Genomic DNA, 16,418 nt, shown 5'->3' with positions numbered 1-16,418 from the left:
TTTCAGAACAAGTGCATTTGGCAAGCTAAATGTTCTGTTCATGTTAAAATAGGCCACAAAGTGAAACAGTACTGTTACATTTTGAGATCATTCCCTAATTGCTTCTAATTATCTTGCTATTGAATAAGCACTATTCTTTTATAGTGTTTTTTCATAGACATGGTGTAGTTGTTTTCGATCTATTCATTATAAATAAACTGTGTATCAAAAAATGTCTCAAAATATTTAACATTCTAAATGGTTCCTATTTGGCTAAAACCCAAGTTAGAACTGAAATGGGGGGAAAAAAAAGGAATTTGGAGTTTTAATATTTTGTTTGTATTTCATTAGATTGCATTTGATTAATCTTTTTTATGCTAGTTTTTAATTGGTGTAAATGGAATTACCTGAGTGATGAAGTGCCGAACAGAAGGGTTGAGAATGAAAGCTTGGATGCCAAATCAACTATAATAATTTTAATCAGAGGTAATTGATGTCAGCTGTGGGGCCGGTGTGCTATTTTTGCATTTATGAAGAAAGGTGTGGTTGTTTTATAGTATTTCATTACAGAAGCTGGAAATGGTTGCCAGTCATTAAGAGTCTATGGATAGGGGCATGCTTTGTGTTTATTGTACAGAGAAAAGTTTTAAGTGCCTCAAGCGCTAGAGTATAATTTGTATTATTAGTGAGACATTTTAGTTCTTTCATAATTGCACAGGAGCAAATAACTGCCGGGGTCCAACCCCAGTAGGTCCAGGGGTTCCCAAAGGTGTGGATGGAGTCGGCGAAGAAGGAATGACACGGAGACGGAGTTCAGTTGATCAGCAGCCTAGCCAGGATCTCTAGCCAGGATCTCCAGCCAAGTTCTGGTCTGGATCTCCAGAGAGGTTCTGCTTTGGATCTCCAGCCAGGTTCGGTGTCCATGTTCTCTTGCTAGGTTCTCCAGCCAGGTTCTGTCCAGGTTCTCCAGCCAGGTTCAGTCACCAGGTTCTAGTCAGGTTCTCTTGCCAATTTCTGCAGTCAGGTTCAGTCCAGGACCTTTTGCCATGTTCTCTCACTAGGTTCTGTCTCTAGGTTCTGAGGCCAGTTTCTGTCCAGGAACTTTTGCCATGTTCTCTCCAGCGAAGTTCTTCTGTCTCTAGAGAATGTTCTGTGTAGGTTCTGTGCCTAGGTTCCGTCTCTCTTGGTTCTGTCTGCTAAGTTCTGTGTTCTAAGTTCTGTGTTCTAAGTTCTGTCTCTTGCTGTCTTGTTGCATCTGTATTTATACCAGTTGATTCAATCCTATCAATCTCGATTACAAAGGTTAGGGCGTTTCTTATCTTCATTCCAGGGAGTAAAGATTATGTAGCTTAAGCACGATTGTTCGTAGTTAAAGTGATTAATTACCCACCTGGCACTTAGTTAAGAGGTTTTATTCCCTCCCTAACTTCAGGGGAAAATCCCTACCTGGGGAAACAACCTTTCTCAGAGAGGAGACCTTGGTTAAAACACATAGTGCCAAGAAGGTGAGCAAACATATTAAGAACAATATGCCATATATGCCAGGTCCCTTGAAACAGCAAGGATGGACCGGCTCCCGGCAAATTCCCCCTTTTTTATTTTTTAAAAGCAGGCATTAAAAAGAAAAACCCCAAATGCTCTCTTGTATCCATTTTAAGAGTAGGATTGGTGCTTTCCGCTATTACCTGAGTCCTGATCTATCACCCCAGGGAGAGCTTGCCAATCCTGCACTTTCCCGGGGTGGAAAGGCTGCAGTGGGGTTAAGGATAAGGCTCCTTGGGCCTACCTTCTCCCATGCCTTTACATTTACCTTTCCTTCCTCAGAAAAGCATGGACATACTTCTTGTATAAAACGTTCTGTCTGACTAGGAGTAACCTTAATTCCTCTGCTAGCAAGCATATGTGTTAAAAGATCAATACAGAGTCTTTTTTCTTTAGACTCAGTATGGCACATCTTCTTAATCTAAAGATCAATACAGAGTCTTCTTTCTTTGGACTCAGTATGGCACATCTCAATCTAAGTTCTGTACTATCCACCTTCTTACCCTACTTATCCTCTATAGGGGGGTTTGCAGCACCCTGGTGGAGTCCTATCCGTCCCGAATGTGGGGGTTCTCAATGGGGGGGGGGAGGCTTACCTAGGGGAATCCTGTTCCAGGGGTTCCCAAAGGTGTGGACGGAGTCGGCGAAGACTATCCACCCTCTTCCTACGGTGGAGTCCTATCCATCCCGAGAGTGGGGCTTACCTAGGGGTCCCTGTTCGGGCGCCAGATGCCGGGGTCCAACCCCAGCAGATCCAGGGGTTCCCAAAGGTGTGGATGGAGTCGGCGAAGGAGGAATGACACGGAGACGGAGTTCAGTTGATCAGCAGCCTAGCCAGGATCTCTAGCCAGGATCTCCAGCCAAGTTCTGGTCTGGATCTCCAGAGAGGTTCTGCTTTGGATCTCCAGCCAGGTTCGGTGTCCATGTTCTCTTGCTAGGTTCTCCAGCCAGGTTCTGTCCAGGTTCTCCAGCCAGGTTCAGTCACCAGGTTCTAGTCAGGTTCTCTTGCCAATTTCTGCAGTCAGGTTCAGTCCAGGACCTTTTGCCATGTTCTCTCACTAGGTTCTGTCTCTAGGTTCTGAGGCCAGTTTCTGTCCAGGAACTTTTGCCATGTTCTCTCCAGCGAAGTTCTTCTGTCTCTAGAGAATGTTCTGTGTAGGTTCTGTGCCTAGGTTCCGTCTCTCTTGGTTCTGTCTGCTAAGTTCTGTGTTCTAAGTTCTGTGTTCTAAGTTCTGTCTCTTGCTGTCTTGTTGCATCTGTATTTATACCAGTTGATTCAATCCTATCAATCTCGATTACAAAGGTTAGGGCGTTTCTTATCTTCATTCCAGGGAGTAAAGATTATGTAGCTTAAGCACGATTGTTCGTAGTTAAAGTGATTAATTACCCGCCTGGCACTTAGTTAAGAGGTTTTATTCCCTCCCTAACTTCAGGGGAAAATCCCTACCTGGGGAGACAACCTTTCTCAGAGAGGAGACCTTGGTTAAAACACATAGTGCCAAGAAGGTGAGCAAACATATTAAGAACAATATGCCATATATGCCAGGTCCCTTGAAACAGCAAGGATGGACCGGCTCCTGGCAAATAACAGACCAACTATCTAGTTTTATGGCTGACTTTAGGGAAATATTATAGATCTCCTAGATGATGTCATTTATTAATCCATCACAATATTGGATTGAAACTGTTCTTAAAAGTCCAAATCCAACACTACTTCTTCCCTAAATCTTATTTCTGAAAATTAACTAGTATGATTATAATTAAACTCATTCCAATTTAAATTGGCATAAATCTGAGCTGACCACAAAATAGGTCTTTTAAATACACACTCATGTGTACACAGACAATATACACATGCAATATTCACATACACTTAATACTCATACACATACGTATAGCACACATAGATTCACATCCAAGAGAATTCCTAAATCAGTTTTAAAATATTGTAGTGGTTGTTTTGATTATTGTTGCTTGGAGTATAATTATCTAATCAAAACAGCATGGTATTGGCTCCTTGGTAAAAAACATACAATGAGGAAAAGAAAGCCTCTTCAATAAATGATGCTAGGAAAATTAGAAAGCCACACGCGAAACAATGAAACTAGACTGTTTGTCACCATACACAAAAAATTAACTTAAATGGATATAGCACCTAAATATAAGACCTGAAACAATACATTACATAGAAGAAAACATAAACACTAAATTTATAGACGTTGGTCTTAGGGATGATTTTATGAATTTGTCCTCAAAGGCAAGGGAAATAAAAGCAAAAATAAATGAATGGGACTATATCTAACTAAAAAGTTTCTGAACAGCAAAAGAACTGTTCAACTAAAAGGCAACCAACCGAATGGGAGAAGATATTTGCAAACAGTGCTTCCAACAAAGGATTAATGTGCAAAAGAAGTCATGCAACTCAACAACAACAAAGAACAAATAATCCGATTTAAAAATGAGGACAGGGCCTGAACAGACACTCGTCCCAAGAAGATATACAAATGGCCAACAGATATATGAAAAGATGCTCAACTTCACTAGCTATTAGGGAAATGCAAATCAAAACTAAAATGCCATACCATCTGTTAGAATGACTATGCCCAGTTTATTGTGTACTTGCTGTATACTTGGCATTATACTACGTTCTGAAGCAGAGTGGTAAATCAACGCTGTCCCTGCTCTTAGAAACTTACTAAAGGGGAGTGCAAACAATAAACAATACCTGTAGGATATAATTACTAAGTTGATTAGTACTGTGAAATAAAGGTCCATATTTCCACACACACAAAATTGATGGAAGTTTCTAATTTATATTGGAAGTCACTTCAGGGAAAGTTATTTTAAGGTGAGGTCTGCAGGAAGAGCAGCAGCACGCAGAAATGTCAAGGAACAGAGTTTCAGGCATAAGCGCCAGGGAGGAGCCTGTGGGAACTTGAAGAACTGAAAAGAAGGCTGAGCAGGACCAATTGGCATAGGGACTTGAGGACTGTGTTAAAAGTAATGACTCTCTCCTCCTCCTTCCAACTGTCACCCCAGAGCACTGTGAAGTCATCAAAGGGTTCTGTGTAGGGTGACAAGGAGTTTATGTTTTAAATTGATGACTCAGGTGCTGTATGGGAAATGGATTGGGGGAAAAGCAATAGTGGAAATGATTAGGAGGGTATTGCATTGATTCAGGAGAAAGATGCTGGTCCTTGGGCTTGTCTTATCATATTAGAGAAGGAGAAAAGTAGACAGATTCTAACTTTATCTTAGAAGCAGAGTTAGCAATACTTGATGATTGATTAAATGAAGTGTGTAAAAGAGAGGCTGGGATCAGATATGGTTAGCAGGTTTCTGCCTTGACATGGGAAGACCTGAACCTGTGCCTCTGTTGTTAAAGGGCTCTTCGTGCTGCCTCAGAGTAACTGCAACATGCAAAACTATCATTGTCAAGCATGAGGTGGGGGTTACTGCTCACCTGGAAGCACAAGTTGCATCTCCCCAGAAAGGGCAAGCATGGCCCTTGAGACTCAATGCCATAGTGAACCTCTGGTTTTAATGGGAGGTGGTTGGAATTTTCCTACGGGTGGAAGAACTGGAAAAACTTATTTAGAAACTTGTGAACTAAATCATTTAATATTAAAATGATATCAGAATCAGTGACTCTGAGGACAGAGGGAGGGCTTCCCGTGTTATACCACAATGTGGTAGTATATGATTCTCGTCAATGGATGTGGTCATATTGCATTAAACACAACAGTGTAACCAACATTTCATATTAGTATCTTGTAACTCACTTGTATGAAATCAACTATGTCATTTGAAGAACAGTGCCTAATCCTTTTTAATGTTGAACCTATTCAGTCCATCAATAAGCCCACTTAACACATCCATTCACCAACTTGCAAGAGAGAAAACGTGGGAACATTTTAGAATGTTATGCAATTTATGTCCCTATTTACCTTTAATGTTTATTGAGCCCAGTTCTCCCCCATGTACTTAAATGAACCCTGTATAAGATTCTTAGATATTTTGAAATGTATATTGATTTTTATAAGTCTATGATTCAGAGAAGAACATAGTCTCTTATTATAATGACAAGTGAAACAAACAAAACAAAGTACCTTCTTTTGTAACCAGAAAGTTATCCTCCATGAAAACCCAAACTAAATATAAAGTTTAATTTACATTTTTGATAGTTGGCCCAGTAACATCTGTAACTCCTCAACTATTCTCACTCATAATGATTCTCTCTCAGAAATTATAGCGGGGACAAGTTATCTCTGGGAGCACCCACTACACCAGAGCTCTGTAATACTGTTACATTATGATTTGAAGTATTAAACCCTACGCTATTTATGGAGGCCCAGCATTTTTGCCACAAAACACACAGCACAATTTTCAGAGCTTGCAGTTACCCAGATTTTCATTCAACCTATGGACACTTACTGTGGCTTGATTTTCTTTTTCATCGTGAATAAAAATACACATGTTCTGTTCTGTTTTTGTTTTTAATTATTTATTGCTACTAACATCACTTAGTTTTTTAGTTGCCTGACTAGTTCTGCAAATCTCAGATATGCATACAAATAAATACATTTGTATTTGATGGTAACAAGTTCCACAGCAAAGACCTGAGAAATTATTTTGTGGTCCTAAATCAATCATAACTCATGGAACAGAAGGAAGATTTGCCAATTCCCCTGCATTTCTTTTTCTTTACTTTTTTGTTCCTTTTTATCTTGATCTACTGAATGTCATTGCCACCTTATTAGTTCTGGATAATCTCCCTTTTTTCTTTCAACAACTGAAGACCTGTAAGCACTAAGTTGTAATGACTGTTGCACAGCAGGGTCATTTATTCTGAGCCATTTATAAAGAGCACACGGCACAGTGTTCCAATCAATGTGTACGGATAGGGTCAGGCTAATACAGAAGCTTATTAAAATGGCAGGATGTCAATTTAGTTCATCCTTTGTGAAATGCTGAGTTATTTTCTTGCTACCAAGGTCAAAATAAAGCCTTTGAAAAAAATATTTTTAAATTTCTCTTATTTTCTTTCATACCTTTAGGAAGAATATTCTAGAAACTTAAAGCAAGCCAAATAATCCATATATACTTTATTAGGGAAACTAACTTCAAACTAGCTATAGAATGATTAAAATTTAACCAGTAGTCTAGATGATTAAATTAATAATAGGTTTTAGGGGAGAACATTTAGCTGAAGCTTCAGGCAGTTCCTTATGTACTATAAGCACACAACCACAATTAATTACCAGTAAAAATTATTCTAATCTATAAAATAACAGAGTTTATTTTTAAGATTTAGTTGAGCAGATATATGAATTTAAATAGTACATTTACAATGCAAAAATGCACTAGATTAGAAATAGAACAGTTACTTTTGTTTTGTAGTACAGTAAATAACACTTATATTGAGTTTCAGTTACAAATAAATGAATAACATTTATTGAAAAACTACTTGTATTTTGATTTTTTTCAAATTAGAATAGGTATGAAGTATGGTGAGACCTTGTATGTACATAAACAATGTGGCTAGATATTTAATGGAATTATAATCTGCTACATATTTAGAGCAAAGAGGTGGGGCATGAATAATAACATGATACTAACTGAATTTTTAAATCCAACACACTTTATTATATAGTTTGTGTAAACTTCTTTCAGATTCTGGTACATAATCCACTGATACCCATATTTTTCTGTGCTGTTAGATGTGTGAATTTTCACATCTATCCAAATTTCTATTTCAATAAAAATTTAGAGGAGGATGGAGAAAACTAAGAAAGGTAGGGATAGTGTGAAATAGAGGCATTTGCATACTATACACATCTAAGATAATTCAGGAGATTCCTCTTCCTATGGTTTTGTTTGTTTGCTTTTTGAAGAACTAGACATATATACAGTTTATAAGCTAGAAATCTTGCTGTGAAAATAATCTGACATATATTTCTAGATGTAAATTGCCGGGGTCCAACCCCAGCAAGTCCAGGGGTTCCCAAAGGCGTGGACAGAGTCGGCGAAGAAGGAACAACACGGAGGCAGCGTTCAGTTGATCAGCAGCCTAGCCAGGATCTCTAGCCAGGATCTCCAGCCAAGTTCTGGTCTGGATCTCCAGCGAAGTTCTGCTCAGGATCTCCAGCCAGGTTCTGTGTCCATATTCTCTTGCTAGGTTCTCCAGGTTCTCCAGCCAGGTTCTGTAGCCATGTTCCCTCGCTAGGTTCTCCAGCCAGGTTCTGTGTCCATGTTCTCTTGCTAGGTTCTCCAGCCAGGTTCTTTCCAGGTTCTCCAGCCAGGTTCAGTCTCTAGGTTCTAGTCAGGTTCTCTTGCCAATTTCTGTAGTCAGGTTCAGTCCAGGATCCTTTGCCATGCTCTCTCCAGCGAAGCTCCCCCGTCTCCAGGTTCTATGTAGGTTCCATCTTCCAAGTTCCGTCTTCTAAGTTCTGTGTTCTAAGTTCTGTATTCTAAGTTCTGAGAACCAGGAGGCACAGAACCTATACAGAACGTTCTCTAGAGACAGAAGAACTTCGCTGGAGAGAACATGGCAAAAGATCCTGGACAGAAACTGGCCACAGAACCTAGAGACAGAACCTGGCTACAGAACCTGGATAGAACATGGCTAGAGAACCTGACTAGAACCTGGTGACTGAACCTGGCTGGAGAACCTGGACAGAACCTGGCTGGAAAACCTAGCGAGGGAACCTGGCTGCAGAACCTGGCTGGAGAACCTGGCTGGAGAACCTGGCTGGAGAACCTAGCAAGAGAACATGGATACAGAACTTGGCTGGAGAACCTGGCTAGAACCTGGCTGGAGAACCTGGCTGGAGAACCTGGCTGGAGAACCTGGAGAACCTAGCAAGAGAACATGGACACAGAACCTGGCTGGAGAACCTAGCTAGGGAACATGGCTACAGAACCTGGCTGGAGATCCTAACCAGAACTTTGCTGGAGATCCTGACCAGAACTTGGCTAGAGATCCTGGCTAGGCCTGGGCAGAACCTGGCTGGAGATCCTAAGCAGAACTTCGCTGGAGATCCAGACTAGAACTTGGCTGGAGATCCTGGCTAGAGATCCTGGCTAGGCTGCTGATCAACTGAACGCTGTCTCCGTGTCCTTCCTTCTTCGCCAACTCTGTCTACGCCTTTGGGAACCCCTGGACCTGCTGGGGTTGGACCCCGGCATCTGGCGCCTGAACAGGGACCCCTAGGTAAGCCCCACTCTCAGAATGGATAGGACTCCACCGTAGGAAGAGGGTGGATAGTCTTCGCCGACTCCGTCCACGCCTTTGGGAACCCCTGGACCTGCTGGGGTTGGACTCCAGCATCTGGCACCCAAACAGGGACCCCTAGGTAAGCCCCACTCTCGGAATGGATAGGACTCCACCGTAGGAAGAGGGTGGATAGTCTTCGCCGACTCCGTCTACGCCTTTGGGGACCCCTGGACCCGCTGGGGTTGGACCCCAGCAGTAAATAATATGAAAAATTACCCATTCAGTTCTTTAAGACTAGAAATTCTTACATATAGAGAGAATAAATTTTTTTTTAAAAATCTACAAATATAGTTTAAAATATTGATCTTGATAAATGAGGATATAAATGACTTCAATAGGAAAATGCTTGTACGTCAAATTCATTCAACACTATAGAGAAATATTATAAAAGTAGTTAGTTCTCAGAAATTCATTCCACCCAATTTGCTAGGAAAGTGAAGCTTCTTATATTGTCTGATAGGGAGTATTTTGCAGTTTTACAATATTTCAGACCAGTTCTATTAACTACACAATTGACATTTTACAAAATGGCCCTTTTCTCTTATTCATTTCTAAATATCAATGCCTACAAGGGTTATACTTAACGTATTTGAACAGTAATTTTTATGGATTTTTTGGCCCTTCTATCCTTTAAAGATACATAAGAGTAGCTCTAGCTTTAATGTGTCAGTGTGATGTCCTTGCTAAGTAAGCAAAAACCAAGATTTATTTCTTTTATAGCTACCATTACACCTGAAAAATAACTGATCCGCCCACCCTCTCCAAGAATTTGAAGTTTAGTATGTTGGGTTTGTCGTTGTTGTTTTGTTTAAGCAATAAAGTAAAAAGGTTATACATTGTACTATCAAACTCTATAATTTGCCAAAGCAGTAGGTAATAATTGTTCAACAAGTGCAAAAATAGAACAACATGCCTTTAAATCAATAATGTATAGATTATAGCATTTCAAAATCAATGTAAATTTTTTATATAGCCTTTGAAATAGTGTTACCTATCATGATGATATTTGGTGGATTAAAAACCATTTAAAGAAATTGGAATGGCAGTAAAGCATCCAGAAGTAATTTTCATAAATATCTTTAAAGAATATTCAGTAACTTTTTTTCTCTATTTTTAACAATACGTAGTGAGTGAGTGACATTAAATATTTTCAAGATGTTTTTCTTTCTCCATGACAGTTATGAGGACATTTTAAATAATATTTTATTATGTACTAGAGGCCCAGTGCATGAAATTGTGCACAGGTAGTGTCCCTAGCAGCTGCCGGCTGCTGGCCGGGGCCTCCTTTTCTCTGGCCACCTGCTGCCAGGTCCCTAGCAGTTGGCCGGCTGGCCCTGCCCCCTGGCCAAACTCCCGGTCAAGGGGACAATTTGCATATTAGGCTTTTATTATATAGGATAATAAAATTACAAATGTATAATGTATTACAAAAGTGAGTATCTACGTATAATGAGAAATAAATCACAATTAATATTAAATTTTAAAAAATGATCAAAACCCACAAATATCACAAAAATCCAGAAAATTAGCATACAATTTACCCAAATAATTGCATGACATCTTCTAAAACACTTTTTCCCCCATACAGTTTTGGCTGCAGACTCTTTGATCAGCTCTTGATGTTACAGTGGTTTGTTTTCTTCCCAGAGAAGAGAACAATAATCCATTTTTTCCTAACATGTTTAGTCAAAATGTATTTATTTTTAATAGCTTATGAGTTCTTTGTAACTTTATATATAATTGAATGTCAAGCAATTCTTAGAATTGTTTTCAAGTTTGTGAAAGCCTCTAAGAGGTTTTTAAAATATACAAGTAAGATTTAGAAGAATTTTACTCAGACTAGCTCTGGCTTCATATGTTTCATAACCAGGGGCTCCTCCCCAACTCCTGGATTGGGCTGCTGTCAGACCTGCTCAGATCCTATGTGCTCTGGCCTTGTAGCATCGTACACCAGGGAGTAGAAGAGTATTCCTGGGAGTCATTTGTATGTTGGAACAGGTAGCAATAATCTAGTTATGTACAGAAGTAACAAGCCATATTGTAATCATTGTGTTTTTACTTCTTTCCCCATAGACTGAATTCAATGAGATCAGGAACTATGTTGTTCATTTCTGCACTCTAAGCACAAAATACAATGTCTGGTAGGGTGTGATCTCCAGTAGTTTTTGAATGAGCAATTAATTGAAAGGTAAGTTCTGACGTGTAGCTTAGTGATCAACCTACTAAAACCTGAATGTATACGTGGGTGAGAGAATAGGGTTTTCATAAGAACATGCAATTCAAAAGCAAACGCAGCATATCGTTTTTCTTCTTATTTTGTTGACAACTTGGTAATACTAAGCCTACTACTTCTTTTCCTCTCTTATCACATCTTGGTGAAAATCATGGAGTATATAAAAGAAATTAAGTCACTAAAATATGAAAGTAGTGAAATAAACTCAATATATTAAGAGTAATTAACAATTTGGAAATCCTTAGAGTGTGGAAAAATTGATGCAATATCTAAGAGGACCCAATGTACTTGAGAGGGTATTCATGCTTTGGACAGTTCTGACTCAATAAAACTTCATTATTGATGATGGTTATGGAAAAAGATACCATAGTCAGAAAGCTTAAAGTGTTTGTTAAAATAAATATTAAAGAAATGATAGATTTGCCTGTGTGTCTACCTCATTAAATGTATCTTTTTCTCTCTCTCTAATACATGTGCATATATATATCAATCTAAAAAGAGAGAATAATGGATATTTACTGTTTTATGTGTATTTATAAATAGACAGAACATCTTTATTAAGTTGACTTTCTCAAAGTAAATATTTTCCTTTCCTCCACTACATTTATGTTTGATATAGCATATGGAAGTACTTACAGGTTATTGTCATAGTTAAAAATAATGTTATATCTCATCACTAATTAGGAATTTATGATGTTTTGAAGAGGAATGATGCTAAAATTTACTTTTATGCTTCAAGAAAAAAATGTGTTAAACAAATTTTTAGTGCACAAAATCTGAGGAGGATTATTTAACTGAAAAAAAAATGTGTTTCAAATCCTTAGCACTGGCACTTTGCATTGTAGTAATCAATGAGTCAGTTAAAATTCTTTTATTTACATATTTTATTTGTTACTTTACCTAGAACTTATCTCTTTATGACTTTATTTAGAATTAGTCATTGTGTTAGATATGATATAATTAATAACCTGAATTTTAAATATTCTCTAGTTAGAAATGTTTACATATTCAATCTGTGTATTTTTCTCATTTCATTTAAGTTAATGAGATTTTTTTCTATATAATTTGTCAAGAATTGGTTGGATACTATACCAAGATAAATTAATATTTAAATATATCAATTAAAACTGATTACATTCTAGTCACGTATTAGGTAGCAGAAAGAAACAGTTAGTTCATAATTGATTCAATTTTTTTTCTTCAATAGTGAGCACATGATAAAAAAGTCAATGTGTGAATGTTCTAAGCTTGTTTATTTTTATAAATTATGGTGAGTCAAGAAAGGCCACTCCTGATACTTAAGTAACTTTCTCATGCTAAGATAATTGATACTAATCAGTCTAAGTTCAAAATCCAATTCTGCCACTTATGAACTCTGTGATTTCCTTTCCCTAAACTCCACTATATTTGTTTGTATTCATAACCCATGGACATAGGCAATAGGGTGGTAGGAGCGGGCTAGAAGGTGTCAAGGGGGTAGGGGCAGGGGATGGGGGGGCAATTCAAAAGGTGTCAAGGGGGAGAAAGGGGGACATATCTAATACTTTCAACAATAAAGATTGAAAACAATATAAAGTAAAAGATATATATAGTAAAAAAAAGTAAATTCATGAGGATTAAATAAAATTATGAATAAACTTTTCTCAGCATGGTTTCTGGCATATAGTACTCAATGAAGAGTACATACATAATTTTAATATAGTTAAATATAAATAGCACATACTATTATAATCAATTGCTTTCAGTTTCAATTATAACTACTAAATAAGGCACATTTTCATGATCCTTAAAAGCAGCCATTTAAAGAATATCATTGGTGGAATGTGTGTTGCTTAGCCACTGACTCATGCAATGCATGTATTAAATACTTTTTAAAAATTGCTGAAAGTCTTTACAGGCTATACCCTAGGACTAGTATGTGGTGTTGGCTATTAAAGCATAATCTGTATTTAATTGTATTGATTGATTTTATGAATTTTTTTGTTATTCAGTTTATATTCCTTATTTCATTAACCTTCTTTGCAACACACTACCTATGTCTTAGACACACTTAATAGTGGAATTCTCTTCAAATTCATATTCCTTAAATGTTGGCTTTACTCACTGATCTGTCCTCAGCTCTCTCCTCTTACCATCTACCACTCTTCAGATGTATCATCTACTTCAAGGACTTAATTTACTATAATTTAATTTACTATAATTTGTGCTGCTAATAAGTCTCACATTTATTTCTTCAGCATATAGCTTTTTAGATTATAAAACTAAATGTCCAGTTAGGCATCTCCATCTTGATTCTCATCTTAAATTCACTATGCTTCAAACTGAAGTTATGTCATCTGTCTGTAAACTATTCTTTCTCTTATGGTTTTTATTGCATTAGAAGCTACTACCATTAATCCAGCCATGAAAACCAAAAGCTGGGTATTATCTGTGACTTATTACTCCATCTCAGTCCCCACAAAAATCAAACACAAAGTTCTATTAAATTATCTTCTTTCCCATTGTCACCACCCAGAAATAGAGTATATCAACTCTTTCCTGAAATATTTCAAGAGATCATTAAATACTATACTTTTACCATTCCTTGTGTCTTCATTCCATTCTCTGAAAAATAGAGTAGATTTTTAAAGCATAAATGTAATAATCTGGTCCAGTCCCAGAATTTATGGAGCTCAGGCAAGAGTATAAATGGAGGTACATTGTTTTTCTTTTTCTCCCTATCTTTATGCTCCATCAATTAGTGCCAGGGCACTTATATATAGCTAGAGGACCAGTGCATGGTTGAGGTCCGGCCAGCCTGACCCCAGTTGGGTGGATTGGGGCCAGGCCTGTTAGGAGGAGGAGACGCAAGAGGTTGGCCAGCCTGGCTGTGGGGAGGGGCTGAGGCTGATTGGGATGGGGGAGCCAATTTGGTGGGGGGCAGGCCATAGGGAGGGGCTGTGGGCAGTGGGCCAGCCCCACCTCCGAATTTGGTCCTGGGTGCCGATCAGGGGTCAGTGGCTTGGGGAGGGGCTGTGGGAGGTTGCCCGACCAGCCCCACCACCGATTGGGGGTGGAGCTGGCTGGGTGGAGGGGCTGTGAGCCAATTGGGGTTGTGGGGGCTGATTGGGGGTGGGGCTGGCAATAGGGAGGGGCTGTGGGCAGTGGGCTGGCTATGCCCACCCCCAAATGGAGTGGAGGGGGTTGATTAGGGTCTAGTGGCCTGGGGGAGGGGCCGTGGGTGTTTAGCTGGCCGGCTCTGCCCCTGATCAAAGTAGGGGGCCAATCAGGGGTGGAGCTACTGGGGGAGGGGCTGCAGGCCAATCGGGGTGGTGGGGGCCCACTGTGGGCAGGGTGGCTAGGGGTGGAGGGGCCACAGGCTGTTGGCCGGCCAGCCCTGCCTCTGATCAGGTAGGGGGGGCCAATCTGGGGTGAGGCTGGATGGGGGGGAGGGGCTGCAGGAGGTTGGCCAGCTGGCCCTGCCCCCTATGGGGGTGGAGGGGGCAATCAGGGATGGGAATGGCCCAGGGGAGGGGCTGCAAAAGGTTGGCTGGCTGGCCCCACCTTCTATTGGGGTAAGGGGGGAAATCAGGAGCGGGGCTGGTCAGGGGTCAGGGCTCCGGGGGTTTGGCTAGCTGCCCAGCCCTCGATTGGGGTGGGAGAGGCTGATCAGGGGTGGGGCAGCCAGGAGGAGGGGCCGAGGGAAGTTGGCCATAGGCATGGCCCCAATCAGGGTGGTAGAAGCCGATCAGAGGCGGGACCAGCTCGGGGAGGGGCTGCAGGAGGTTGGTCAGCCCAACCCCCTGATCGGGCAGGTTTGCTGGCCACAGTGGGCATCATAGCGACCAGTCATTCTGGTCGTTATGGAGTTCTGGTTGCTGGCTTTTTACATATATATAGATAAGTGACATTACACATACATATATAGACATTCCAACCCGTCTATCTGATCATTGTCCACATCCATTCTGCCCTTAGCAGCTGTTCAGGGCCTTCCTTTGAGTGTAGAGGTAAGCCCACAGGCAGCAGACCTGGGGAAGAGACCACAAAGGCCATAGAAGCAGTTCAGGATTATCTGGGCATGGAATTCTGTGGGAATGTATATATAGAGCATGTTTTAGAAGAATAGGCATGGGTGTCATGTGGGTTATTGTTCTTGGCCTTTTAGATTCCTTGCCCTGTAGGAATGGCCAAAGTTAGCCATGAATAAGGATCCATTTTTCTAGGTCTGTGTGATACTGTGCTATTATTATTTCCCTATTTAAAATTCATTAATGACTCCTTGTTTCTCTCAGGATGAAGTTTAAACTCTTTAGTATAAACTAGGGTTCCTTTTATGGTCTGACTCTTGTATGTTCCTCTGTCTGTTTTATCTCTAAACATACTATACAATATCTCCTATTCTATAACCTGGTAAATCAGAAGTTGTTTTATTTATTTTTTAAAAATGTGTTTTCATTGATTTAAGAGAGAGAGGAAGGGAGAGGGAGAGAGAGATAGAAGCATTGATGCATCAACATTGATGGGCTGCTTCCTTCAGGATCAAGCTCACAACCCAGGCATGTGCCCTGACCAGGAATTGAACCAGGAATCTCTTGGTGTTCAACCACTGAGCCGCACCGGCCAGGCCAGAAGTTGTTTTAGCTCCTTGAATGTAGAATGCCCCCCCCTCCTCCTCCTCCTCTTCCTCCTTCCCCTCCTCCTTCTCCTTCTTTTCTTCTTCTTCTTCCCTCTACATTGATATTTCCTTTTTATACTTCAGGTCTCAACTAGATGATACTTTCTTCAAATAAATTCACTTACACTTATCCATGATAGGCCTCTGTGCCTCTACCACTAAAGGGGCATACCTCCAAGGTATAATCCCCTTAATGTCTTATTTACACAAATACTAAACATCCATTCTATGAATCTGACTGAAGTGCCATGGAGAGATTATGATGAATAATATTATCTCTACCTGGTTTTGGAACATGATCCATGTTCAATACCATAATGCATAGGGTAGTGTTTTCTGCTGTTCTTAGCCCCTACCTCCTGCTGTTTGAATTCCTTTCCTATCTTGTTGCAAGATTTGGGCTTCTTTTCTGATTTCTACAGAAAACATTGATACCAAGTTTATAATAGAATTTTGTTGAGGGTAATTTAATTAAAAACTCTAGGGGTCACCAGGAAGAGTCAAAATCATATAGCACTGCATTTCAACTTAAAGATGTTGACACGTTTCTCCTTTGAAGTGTCTCCTTGGCTCTTTCTCCCAATGGGAGGTTTCCTCTTCCTTACTCTTTTTTTTTTTTTTTTTTTTTTTTCACTCACCGTCAAAGTTCAAAATCCTTTTTGCCCTTTGGTTCCTTCAGAGAAATCTCAATAGCAACCCCTCTTGATTTTGCAGATTTTTCAGCTCTGATA

Source organism: Myotis myotis, unplaced genomic scaffold (assembly GCF_014108235.1).
Source record: "Myotis myotis isolate mMyoMyo1 unplaced genomic scaffold, mMyoMyo1.p scaffold_m19_p_3, whole genome shotgun sequence".
NCBI classification, from domain to species: Eukaryota; Metazoa; Chordata; class Mammalia; order Chiroptera; family Vespertilionidae; genus Myotis; species Myotis myotis.
Note: the sequence above shows the minus strand (reverse complement) of the source record.